Source organism: Rattus norvegicus, chromosome X, assembly GCF_021556685.1.
Source record: "Rattus norvegicus strain SHRSP/BbbUtx chromosome X, alternate assembly SHRSP_T2T, whole genome shotgun sequence".
Taxonomy (NCBI): Eukaryota; Metazoa; Chordata; class Mammalia; order Rodentia; family Muridae; genus Rattus; species Rattus norvegicus.
The window spans coordinates 119,280,154-119,293,195 of record NC_141554.1 but is presented as its reverse complement, the minus strand read 5'-3'; the positions used below and the strand labels follow the sequence as shown (position 1 = coordinate 119,293,195).

At 34.7% G+C, this 13,042-nt stretch overlaps 1 protein-coding gene across 2 annotated transcripts in view; it reads right to left on the bottom strand.

Annotated features, from left to right (window-relative positions):
• The window catches only part of Htr2c (5-hydroxytryptamine receptor 2C), a 222,123-nt gene that overhangs the window by 197,291 nt on the left and 11,790 nt on the right, over positions 1 to 13,042 (bottom strand). For both annotated transcript variants that reach the window (XM_087599166.1, NM_012765.3), the window contains 1 exon segment: positions 6,419 to 6,476. The gene's annotated coding sequence lies outside the window, so the exon portion shown is untranslated.

The window sequence follows — 13,042 nt, the reverse complement described above, 5'->3', positions numbered from 1 at the left end:
GCAAGTCCCTACTTCAAAACAAAATTAGAAGAGAACAAGCAAACAGTCTCAAATGTTTTACCTAAGTTTTTAGGCAATTTTTTTCAACTTGAGGAACAAAACTTGAGAAAAGTATTTCTTATATTAAGCTAGCAGAAAGGCTAAAATTTCTCCAATGAGGAAGAGTGAGATTCTTCACATTTTATTTAGAACCTACAGCTGGCAAGAATTGTTGCATAGGTCAGGTTTTCCTATTTTGTATGCTAAACAGCAAGAAAAAACTTGCCATTTGTTATAGCATTGAAATGAGACTTTAAAAGTATGTCCAGTTGGTACTCCGTAAATTTTAAATTCCCTTTAACAATTCGTGTAACACACACCTTGGAATCACTTGGCTAAAAAGACTGGAAGTGGAGGAAGTTGCAGGAGATAGGAAATGGGGAGAGAGATTCAGAAAGAGGTCCAGAAAGAATTATGAAATATGTTCATTTACTATTTGATATTCTGTTTTTCATATTTCTAACTCTGGGGCTCTTATGAAGTATCTATGAGCTAAATTTCTCCAAATGGAGCTATTCCTATTTCTAACATTACACAAGGGTATATTGGATGGTGAGAACTTTGATGCTTTGTAGGTGTTTAGAATGTTGCATTTCCAGAAGGAAGTTATCTTGAGCTCTCTTGTTCCTGTGAATAGCATTTTTTATTCCCCACCTCTGTGTGATCATTAATATGTTGTAACTGTTGGGCAAACCTTGTAGAATGTATGAAAAGAAATCTAACTTCTACTCATCCAAAAGTGACAAATGTCCTCACATAACATCCAAGGACTGGAGAAAGAATGCTTCACTTGGGTGTAGCCCAACTATCTGGGGTATTTGAAAAAGGTTTGATTAACGACTTTGTTTTGAACTTTTCCAAGTTGGTAAGCTACTGGAATACAGGATCTGAATCTTTGTCCCCAGGTCATAGTAACAGATACATGGTTTCAGAATAAACTAGCTCTTCTTCTCTTTGAGATAAGGGCAATGTATTTTTGCATGAATACGTCACATCATCTTAGCCCACTACTACCATCAAGGAACCAGCAGAAAAACCTACCAAGCCCACATGCTTCTCTTACACTTAGCTCATCAGCAATATCTGGCAGCCCCTTGAACATTTGTCGAGATCACCTTCTAAAGTCTTCACTTCTTTGTTCTTAGAGACCCCTCTTTCAATCTGCTGTGTGCTTCCTAACAATGAGAAAATTGACTTTAAAGGCTTGCTCTGCTTCTGAAGTCAATGTTCCTTTCACACATTAACAATAAAGTTTCCAACTCAGATGATTTCTACAAATGCTTCCACAAAGCTTTTAGTTCTGAATAGTTTCCAGCTACTTCTAAAGCCTGACCTTTCTATTGTAGCGTTTCAAACACTTCTGTCCCCTTTCTCTCTCACGACAGACCAGTCCTTTGCTGAAATTCCAAAATGTGGAATTTAATAGCATTCCCTACTGTTTACTCAGCATGCTTACCCAATACTACTACTCATTCAAGTTTTAAGCTATTTCAATATTCATATGGAGAAATTCCCACTACATTGAGCCTTCTTGGCCAAGAAGAGCTTACTTTTTTTCACATACAGTTGATGCTTTAATTTTTCTAAACGTACCAATGTTCTTCCTTACCTCCTTTTCTCTCTGTTAATTCCTTGTTACTTGCTAGAGAAGCCTTATACCTTCAATTACTAACTTGACTGTCATATTTCTGTAGAGCTCATCTTTCTCCTACTACCCACTAAATTGTGGTGACACTATTTTTTAGTAATTTTTTTTTTTTTGCTCCAGGAAGGTGGACTGCAAATTAACCATAGACTGCTTTGATGCAGAAGCCAACGATGGGGTTCAATTTTTACTCAGTTGAAAAATCAAAATGTCAATAATATGGAGTGATGTGGAAAGTTTTTAAGGCTTCAGATGTCAGTGTAGTGTTCATGAGCCTATTGTTTGGGCCTGGCTCTAACTCTGCTGCCTGTGGCTGCCTCTGAGCTTCAAAGGCAAAGCTAAATATCTGTGAGAGTCCACATGGTTCCCACCATCCAAACTATGGATTATGAAAAATTATTGACACTTAATCTCTGACCTTGGTTCAAATTTGGTTTATGGAAACATGGGAGATTGTTAAAAGCACAGACTCTTAACCTATTCACCAAACCTATTGAGTCAGTATCCCACAGATGATTGTAGTCACAGCGTAGTGCCAGGAACAATGATATAATTCATCATGCTGGCTTGAAATAGTTTGTCAAAAACTCAACAGTTGTAAAATAAAGAGGAAACGTGAGTAGGATCATAAAATGTATGAGTCAGGACAGATACATTAAATTTAAGACAAATTTGGGCTATTGCAAAATAGTCAATTCGGTTGGACAGAGATAAAATAATGAAATGATGTAAAATGAAATAGCTCTGACTATAGTTGTCTCTGATGCTTTTGTTCCGTTCTGTTTGCTGTTTGCTTTCAAACAGTTTATGTAGCAAGACTTGGCTGTGAACCCTTGACACAGTTGCCTCATTTGTGTGGTGTCTAGTATGTATTTCTGGAAAGAAAACAAAACGAAATCTTGATGTTTTACAAATTGCACTGCATATGCCTTTAAGATTAATATTTTAAAATAATAAAATTTGGCATTGATATGTTTGTGTGATGAACTCTTTGTTTAAGATATTTACTAATATGCACGTGTTTGCTAACTTTCTTGCAGTCATTAAAGTTACTACAAACTCTTTGGCTACTCACCTTTCAAAATCGTATAACTTTCACTTATTTTATAGATGTTGAAGTTTTTGTAAAAGAATATATACATTTTAAACTGTCATGTCTTGCCAGCTTTTGCCACGGGCTACATCAAATAAAAATGCATCCATACTGTTTACAGGTTTTACATTTCTAGTTAGCGAAATTAGATTACATGCATTTACATATATACGTATATATACATATATTTACATATTTATAGGACGACAAGAAGATTTTAAGTATGTAGACAGTCTTTTGCATTCAACTTAATGTGAAGAAGGATGGCTTACAATTTAGATTATCAACAAAAGTAAATATTGTATACAATGCCAGAATAGAAAGCCTCAAAACTTACCCATGTTTAAAATATACTATGGATGGGAATTTTTAACAACTATACTTGGCTATTTCTCTTCTAAAAGTACTATTTTATCATTGTTATTTTTTCATAGAACTTTCATAACTATTGTGATACTGATTATTGAGTATGTATAACATGTAGTACACTATGTTCTTATTGTGTGTGATACAACTGTATAACCGACATAGAACATAATGATACTTCACTGACTAGCGTTCAATCCTTCGATTCCTTCCCACTCTTCTGCTTATATATTTTTAAATTTATCCAAGTGAAGAGTTGAGGAGTAAAAAAAAATAATATAAATATATAAAATATAATATATAAATATGATAAAGTACAAGAAATTTAAATATTTGTGAAAAAGAAATTACAACATAGTGCATAGTAAAATAATGGAATTCTGCAATAAAAAATATTGAATTTGTTATATTTGTAACAACACAAGGGCACATAGTTAAAAATGAATGTTCTCCTAGTAAGAGCACCAGTGGAAGGGGAAGCCCTGGGTCCTGCTAAGACTGAACCCCCAGTGAACTAGACTGTTGGGGGGAGGGGGACAATGGGGGGAGGGTGGGGAGGGGAACACCGATAAGAAAGGGGAGGGGGGGATGTTTGCCCGGAAACTGGGAAAGGGAATAACACTCGAAATGTATATAAGAAATACTCAAGTTAATAATAAAAAAAAATGAATGTTCTTCCATTTTTAATACAAGTGTCAAGAGAGTAATAAGTATAAATGTATTGGTGATCTTCACTACATGAACTATTCAGGTAGACAACTTTCAGTGCTGTCACCATGTTACAGAAAAAAAAAACTAAACAGTATATACTTTAAATACTTACTGGTATTGCAAACTTTATTCTGTTCAAAAGGAACACGCCTGTCCAATTGAAAAAATTACCCATTTTTCAAAAGAGATGTTGATACCATTAACCAAACCATTAACACACTCTCTCTCTCCATATATATATATATATATATATATATATATATATATAATATCTTTGTGCCTGATTCTGTAGAACTTTAAAGAAGATATTACTAACTTCGTAGGATAGTTGAAACAAGTCACATGAACCTGCATTTAGTTTGTAAAAATTATTCGCTCTTATTAAAATAGTTTCAGAAACTCAAAATTCCTGTTATTACTGTGCTTTTCCAGTATGTGTGGGTCATGTTAATTCTCCTAAAAAAAGTAGGTATATTGGTATATAAGTATTACAATTGCACTTTTGCTACTCATCAACATACAATCAATATTAATATATTAAACATGTTTGCTACATCATCGCAACAAACAACTAGTCTTCAACCATTTTTTGTAGCTGGGTGGGAATGCAGTTTTCAGGTCCCTGATGTGCTCTAGCAAGGAGAACTGCTTGGGTAAGTGAAGTAAGCCAAAAACTTTATAAAATAAAGTGAATTTAAGCTAAATTTTGCCTTTGAGCTCTTTGGAGGATTCAAGTTTTGGAGAGATGAGATAGAACTTACCAGTTAATACTACTTTAAGATGAATTTAGTTATCAAAAAAATCTTTAACTGCTGTTTAAAAACCAATGGTCAGCACAAGGCCAGGGAGAGAAATAGACAACACTCGCTGTGTGGGTATTAGATGCTTAGCATAAAGAGGTAGAGAGAAGATACTTTGCCACAGTCAGAAGAGTACGAGTAAAAGGTGAGAGCAAAGGTAGAATTGGCTGACTTCACAGTGTGGTAAAACTGACCTTGGTCTTTATCATTCGCATGCTGATCAGTATGAGAAGACCTGGTGTGAATACCGTATAAACTTACCTGGACATCCACGTTAACCGATTTCACCAACACAATGAAAACAATTGCAGTACATTTCAATGTTCATAAACTTACAGTGAGATTCCTCCTATTGGAGCACTTCAAAATTTTTTACTCTATGCTCTTAAATTTCCCTAAACATTTATTTTCGCACTGTATGGAAAACTAGTGGGAGAGTAATAGAAACTTTTTAATATATATTAATAGGAAATGTTATGTTTGTCATTGCATTAAATGAAAATATGTTTAGTAATCTGGCACAATGGTTTGATGTTGGTTTTTTGACTACTGGGTACATTTTGATGTAGCCATGTTTTATATACCTGCTTTGTTGGGAAAAAATGTCACTGATTTCTTCTTTCTTTCAATTATATTTTATCTTCAGTTATGTGTGTAGGAGACATTCCCATTTCCAGGTCTATTTCCTTATTAATATCTTTTAAATTTGGATAGCATTCATTTTTCATTTTATTTTTGTACCCTTATATTTTACATAGTTATATATTAGCACTATATTAAAATACTCCTATCAAATGCCCCTATAGTGATGGCTTACATCCCACAATCATCAATTCTTCCTCTGAAACTACTATTGTAAGCTCATTTTGTGATATTAACTATGTCAATAGTACTGTGAGAAGGCTCAAATATTTAACTAACCATTCCTCCCCCCTCCTCTCTTTCTCTCTCCTTTTTTCCTTACTTTTTTCCAACACAAGGTTTCTCCGTGTATCCTTGGCTATCCTGGAACTGGAACTGTAGACCAGATTGGCCTGAACCTCAGAAATTCACTGGCTGCTGCCTCCTGAGTGCTGGGATTAAGCACACATACCACCTCAGCCAGCTACCACTCTCTCCTTTTCCTCTCTTCTGCAAGTTTGTCTTTACTGGTTTTCAGAATTTTTGAGTGATAACAAAGATTCTCACCTTTTCTTACACTTGTTCTGAGAAGCTGATGATAATTAATAATGACAACAATAATAATCATTGTTTTATTTGGTACTGGGAATGGAGCATAGATTCGTCCCCTTGCCAGTCAATTATTCTACCACTGAGATACACCCCAGCCTCAGGTAGGAAGAACATTTAATGAGTTTTGCTTTCTAAAATTCCTATCAGCAAATGATAGCTGGATTTGCTAATTTCAAAGCACAGCTATGAGTTTGGCATTATAAGGGGAAATCAAGCGATCATGGATTTTCTACATTGGCTGAAATTTCTCAGTATGTAATCTTATATTTACTTACCACAAAGTTGAGATAGTGTTTTGAAAATTGGTGAGGGTATCTGCGTCACACATAATTCGATAAAACATAATTCTAATGTTTTAGGTTGCATTAAAATATTTTTCAACAATATTTTTCAGATGTGGTAAGCCCTCAATGGTATATATTTAGTAGATTGTGTACAGCCGTAAGTTGTCAAACTAGTTGTAATCATCTATATATAATAGTTAAATATTGATCCAAAATGATTCCAGGGCATGCTTATGTGTATACTTACAATTAATTTGGAAAGAAGGTGTTCGTTGGCCTATGCTTGCAGGTAATAGTTGACAACCCTAAAAGTAAATATGAAAAAAATAGGATGAGAATTATGTAAGAAAGACTTTAGTTAAGGTTCCTATCCTATTTTCTTGGATAAAGCCTGGCTGAGTAGTAACAGGTATGCTATCCCCAAACTCCGCATGGAAATCTCAACTCCATAAGTACAAAAATTAAAGTATCAGTTCAGCCTGTCCACTACCTTTGTCCTTCTGCTAAAGAAGAATCACATGCCAATTCTGCGTTCTAAGTGAATCAGCAAAATTCTATACCCAATGTTAAGTTGAATCATTTTAAGTAAGACAATTTTCAGAGCTCTAATCAGAGGGCATTCAATCTATAGATCCTTAGCCTAGCCTAAGGGAAGGAAAATAACACCTGAAATTAACATTTTAATGGCAGTTGTTGTACAGTGTCATTTCTGCAACTATTTACTTTTCAATGCAAAACAAGTTAAAAACAAACATTAGATACGTTTTTATAGTAGGACAAACAAACTTTCAATAATGTTACTTACTTACTTTAAACAAAAATGTATTCCCCAACCAATACAAACATGTCCAATATGTTTCAAATACAGGTATTTTCTTAAAATAGAAAGTTAATATTTCTGCTGAGCTAAGTAAAACACCATTAGGATGGTGGAAAATATATAGAAAACATTATTCTGTAATTTAGATTAATAAAATAATTTAATTTACTCATATACATATCAACATATGTTACATGAATAACATAATATAAAATATGTATATATAGAATTTTAAAGTCGCAATTTCAATAATTTGATGATTTTATTTCATATTATCCAGATTCCTTAAGACAGTAAATTAAGGTAGTTGTGAATTCAAATAAGTGAGAAACAACTTGGGTTAAATTTTTCCTCTACTACCTAAATTAATTTTTTAAAACATACGTTTACTATTCATAAATCTGCACGAGCGCACCTTTTTGCCACTTTGAATAGTTAGCGCAGAGAATCATTGCAATGACCGTGAAGAATAAATGTTTAACATTGTGATTTTGTTGTATGGAAACGTTAAAGTACATATAATAAACAAATCAGTTTCCTTATTGGAAAGATGTATAAAGCCGGCTCTCTTTAATACATTTCAGGAGGCACAGATCCAAAATCACTAGCCATTTTCAACTTCTGCTAAGAGTCTATGCTGAGTGAAGAAGGCCTTGGCAATGCTGTTATCAATTTACAGGCTGCAAATTGTAGATTGCATTGCAACAAAGCATATCGTCTCACTACACTGAAGTAACCTACTCTTACCCGTCGCAGCTCCAGGTTAAATTACTCTTACCTAATTATACAGTACCCTAAGAGGGGATTTCATATTTTGTGACCACGGAAGTGCGGCAAATAGGATTGCGGCCCCCTAGTGGTCATTCGTAACTATTGCAGTCAGAACAATGTGTGGTCTGAAGTCAGTCAGGATTTATTTCAGTCAGGTTTTCCCTCACATGAGGAGATTTAGATGATCTTACAATGAAGCATTTCTGTTCCTTCATGGTAAAAAAAAAAGCATTGAACCTGGAATTTCTTAGGACATATTTCTGTGAAACTTGACAAGTAAAACTATTTTTCTGATGGGTCTTATGTTTTCGAGTAGATTTTTAAAATGTTAATTCTGATTAAAAAAAGACACCCTCCTTCACTATAAAATTAACTCTTTTCTAAGTTTGTCCTTCCAGCCTCATTATGCTTTTTTCCCCTTTCCGTTGTTATTGTTGTTTGAATAGAATCATGTAGCCCAGGCTGGCCTCAAATTTATGGCAATTTTCCTGTATCTGTCTCCCATTACAGGGACACTCCACTGCTCTCTAGCTCATGGCTCAGAGCCTTCTTTATGGCAATATTATCATCTATGAAGACATCTTTTCCCCATCAGCTAGTTGTGAATTTTAGATACATTTTATGATACATCTATTAGCAGTTCAAGTATTTGATCTTTCCATACCTTATTGAACTATTACAATTTTAAATTCCCACAATAAATTTGATTCTCTCTTTTTGTGGGGCAGTGATTCAAGATATCAAGATGGCCTTGAGCACAACTGTGTTCTACATATTAATATAAATGCACGTCTTAAAGCAATCATTTTTTTATTCACTTGAGTATTTCTTATTTACATTTCGAGTGTTATTCCCTTTCCCGGTTTCCGGGCAAACATTCCCCTCTCCCCTCCCCTTCTTTATGGGTGTTCCCCTCTCCATCCCCCCCCTGTCGCCTTCCCCCCAACAATCTAGTTCACTGGGGGTTCAGTCTTAGCAGGACCCAGGGCTTCCCCTTCCACTGGTGCTCTTACTAGGATATTCATTGTAAAGCAATCATTTTTAAAGTTTTCCATTTATGATGTTATTGTATTTGACATGACCTATAATTAATTTATAAAGTGACATGAAGGACAATTCTGTGGCTATTTAAGACATTTTATTTTATTTATTTATTTTTACACCATGACTCCAGCCAGTTCTGAGGCTGAAGCAGGTTTATTATTTTCCAGTCTGCTTTTATACCACATTAAGTACATGCAAAAGCTCTTTTGTACCTAGCCTACACTAATAAAGCTATTATGAAAGCATAGTTTCAATTCAAAATTGCCTTTTAAAACTTTTAAGAAGACAGTGAGGACTAAATAAAAGTTCTAGTTGAAATAATAGTTTTTCACAACTTGAGACAGGTTTTCCAAGTACAGTACCTACCAACATGCCTATCTTAGGCTTAATTACCTGAGCCAATGGATACTAGCATCACAAAAGAACAGAATGTACTTCTCTACCTATTCCCAGATTATCATATTCATTTAAAAAGAAAGGGATGTCATCTGATTCAGGATTAAAGCAACACCACAGGTGGCCTGCAGGGTTCCTTTCCCCGCTTATTTGAGTTTTCAAGGAATCTTTAAAGAAGTATGGTAAATATGTGATCAAAATGTGATCATTTTAAAGAAAGTTTAGTGAGGCAGGCAATTCCAGGTAGGTACAAAACATCTCCAACCTTTTATCATCCTCAAAAACATATTGCAGACTAAGCACTGTGGTTTATTTCGGTCGTATAGTTGTTATAAATTCTAGCGCAAAGAGGTTCTGACTTTCTCTGTTTCTTCTACAGTTATCAAAACAATTTTGTTCTCCTTTCACTGAGTGTTACTTAAACCATGGGTACTTACAGCCTTCTGTTTTATTGTCTTAACTTTCACTTCAAGTTTCCATGTAGTCTTAACAAATCTCAGTCTTTGCTATCTTGATCAGCTATTACCTTTTAAACTTTATCATTCAGTGTGTGTGTGTGTGTGTGAGAGAGAGAGAGAGAGAGAGAGAGAGAGAGAGAGAGAGAGAGAGAGAGAGAGAGAGAGAGAGAGAGAGATGTGTGTTGGCAGGCTTGTGCCACAGTACACATGTGGAAGTCAGACAATTTTTAAGAGTTGGTTCTCTCCTTCTGCCATAAAATCTGGGATCGAACTCAGTCCATCAAACTTAAATTTTTTTTTTTTTTTTGGTTCTTTTTTTCGGAGCTGGGGACCGAACCCAGGGCCTTGAGCTTCCTAGGTAAGCGCTCTACCACTGAGCTAAATCCCCAGCCCCAAGCTTAAAATTTTAAATATGTGATGGGTTTTGAACTTCCGTCACCCTTGTACAGCAAGTGCTTTGCCCTCTGAGCCAATGTCAACTGTGCATAAAACGGGTCCTTTTACATAAAGCCACTTTTGTTTAAAACAAAACAAATCAACAAACAAAAACTTTGACTCCTCCCTTGGGCTCACAAGATAAGAAGAGCAATAAAACTGCTATTTCTGTTGTCACTTTGTGTGTGTGTCCTTTACTTTGGCAGAAGTCACAAAGATATTGTCCTAACACTGTTGCCACATTAGATCCCAAGAATAAAACTTTAGGTGACAGACCTCTACCCAAATATAACATCTTCCACAGCATTTTTATCCTTATGATCTTAGTAAATGGCCCTTCCTCCACTTTGAAAAGTGAACTGAGATCTTTCACGACCCACACACTCCTCATTTTGAGAAGCTGTCATATGATGTCTATGTGCCAACTCAGGCCTGGAGAACAGTGTTAGGTCTGAGTAGATGTATTCCTAGGACCTTTCATGCATGAGTATTGGGCATATTTTTGAACTGGTAAGCTGTTTTTTTTTTTTTTTTTTTTACTCAAGTCACAATGAAAAATGTGTGCCCAGCCTTTGTAGATGAACAAAGCTGAGTTTGAATCGTGACTTGGTTACTTATTAGCCTCTCTCCATTCCTATTTCCTTGTTTTTCCATCTCTTTTTGGGCCTTTCCCTAAACATTTTGATTTCCTTGCATTTTCTGTAAACCTGCATTCCTATCATGTGGCTGTTTTTTCGCCATGTATCTGATGTGCATGTCAGCCTAAGAGCGGGGTCTGTTCTCCCCTTTGCTCCTTCACTTACTTGGCAACTGCTGTGGTTTTACAGCTTGACATTTTTCTTTTAAACTCTAATAGCCTTTTCCTTTGTGCTCCCGTCTGAGTCCATTCTTGAATTGTTTTATTAATGGGACTAAGAACCCCCAAAGGAGACTGGATTTCCCCTGCATCAATATGAAAATACATGAATGACTATTTCAAAATAGTTTCAAACTCATCCATAGATAAAAGATACACATGCAAATAAAAGGAAAAAAATAAACATAGAAGGAAACTGATTTCATTTTATATAATTATCTTTTTACTGGAGCTCAGTCATTGCCTTTAAAATGACATGAAGGTCATTGGTTTGTTTTCTTATGAGAATGACATAATAGATTAAAGATGGACTTCGGTAGCTAGTGACTCATGTCTGCATCTGTACATTTTAAAGGGCTGTGATTTATAAAGTAAGCATTCAGCCTTGAGCTAATTCAAACCTCAGTTGTTCAAATTAAGACATCAAAACTAACATAAGTAAGTGTATGTGGCCAATCGGCTGGTCAGTCACCTAAAATAAACCTCAAAATGTATTCTACTTTTCGCCCTGTTGTGAATGTGCATATATATATATATATATATATATATATATATATATATATATATATATATGTGTGTGTGTGTGTGTGTGTGTGTGTGTGTGTGTGTGTATTACACAAACAGAAGGGTATATTCTATGTTTATGGCAGCAATAATAAAAGCCATAGTCTGCAAGTTATTCACATATTTGTACTGTTTTTAATTTTCAAAGCCAAGAATGCAAGTGTATTTTCTGTTCATTCTGAATTTATTAAGCATGATGAGATTCTCAAGGACAGTGTGATGCAGTCACAATTTTAAAAGCTTTCATTTATTATGTCACATGGCCTTCAAGAGGCAGAGGACCAAAGGGGAAAAGAGCCTGCATTCAGAGTTAAGAGCCTAAAATTCTCTCTATGGCTTCTTCACTAATAAATACCAACTACTTGTGTTTCTAAAAATTAATGAAGAGCCATTTTTTAACCTTATTAGGCATCTTTCAGACGTTACAAATAACAGGACACAAAGACGTCTTAGTGGGGAACATGCTTGCAGTGCAGGGCAGGAAACCTGAGTTCAACCCCTCAAGCCCACATAGAACTGGAAAAATTGATTGCAGAATGTCCTCTGACCTCCTTGATTGCTTAGACTGCCCCATCTCTCTCCCTCTCTTGTGAACACACACACACTCACACACAAGATTACATTTAATGTTTAATTTTTGAAAATCCATATGCAACATGAGATCATTCAGAAATATGAAAATATTTTAATTCTATTGTTTTACTAGAACGATTAGTACTTAATGAATTGTTACTTTCAGAGCATCATATATACCTTGAAAAATATGAAATGCCATGTTAACATTACTAAAAATAGACTAATAAAATAGTTTTATTGGCATTAGGGACTAGCAGTTATATTATAACCAAACAACTGATGATATTCAAGTGAAATGCACAGCTCATTATTTACTTACATTTTATAGAAGTCAAATAATTCAAATATTTATGATTTGCTAAAAAATAAGTTTCATAATTTCTACATATTAAAAGCTTAATCATTTCACTTGAAGTACTTAAGTAGCCTAGACTGTTCTCAATTCCTGTTTGACCATATGAAAATATTGAGCATGTTCATTGAGCAATGCTCCTTTGAATTCTTCTTAATTTCTACAAATGTCTTCTCTACCTGGGTGTCTCTGTGAGTTATCACAGAATAGACTAATCAATACATCTTCATTTGTGGTAGTAAAAATAGCACCTGAGAAATGATTCAAACTTGTATTCCTTCTTTGCACTTTGGAGCGATATCACCATTTTCAACATAGACAGTATCCTTTTTAAAAAATCTACTCTGTGAACTTTCTCTAAATAGCATGGTGATCCTTTCTTGCCATATCTTCCTATAATGTTTACATATTGGACTTCCAGTTAAGAACTGAATTCTAATTCCTTAATATTAGAACTGGGTATTATTTCTGTTTCTGGAAATATATAAGTGTCTTGCAGATACTAGAACCTTAATAACCACTGAGTTATAGTAAAGCAGAAAGCTGGGAGTTGATTTAGAAATTCTTTTGAATATCAGGATTAATATGATTGTTGAACA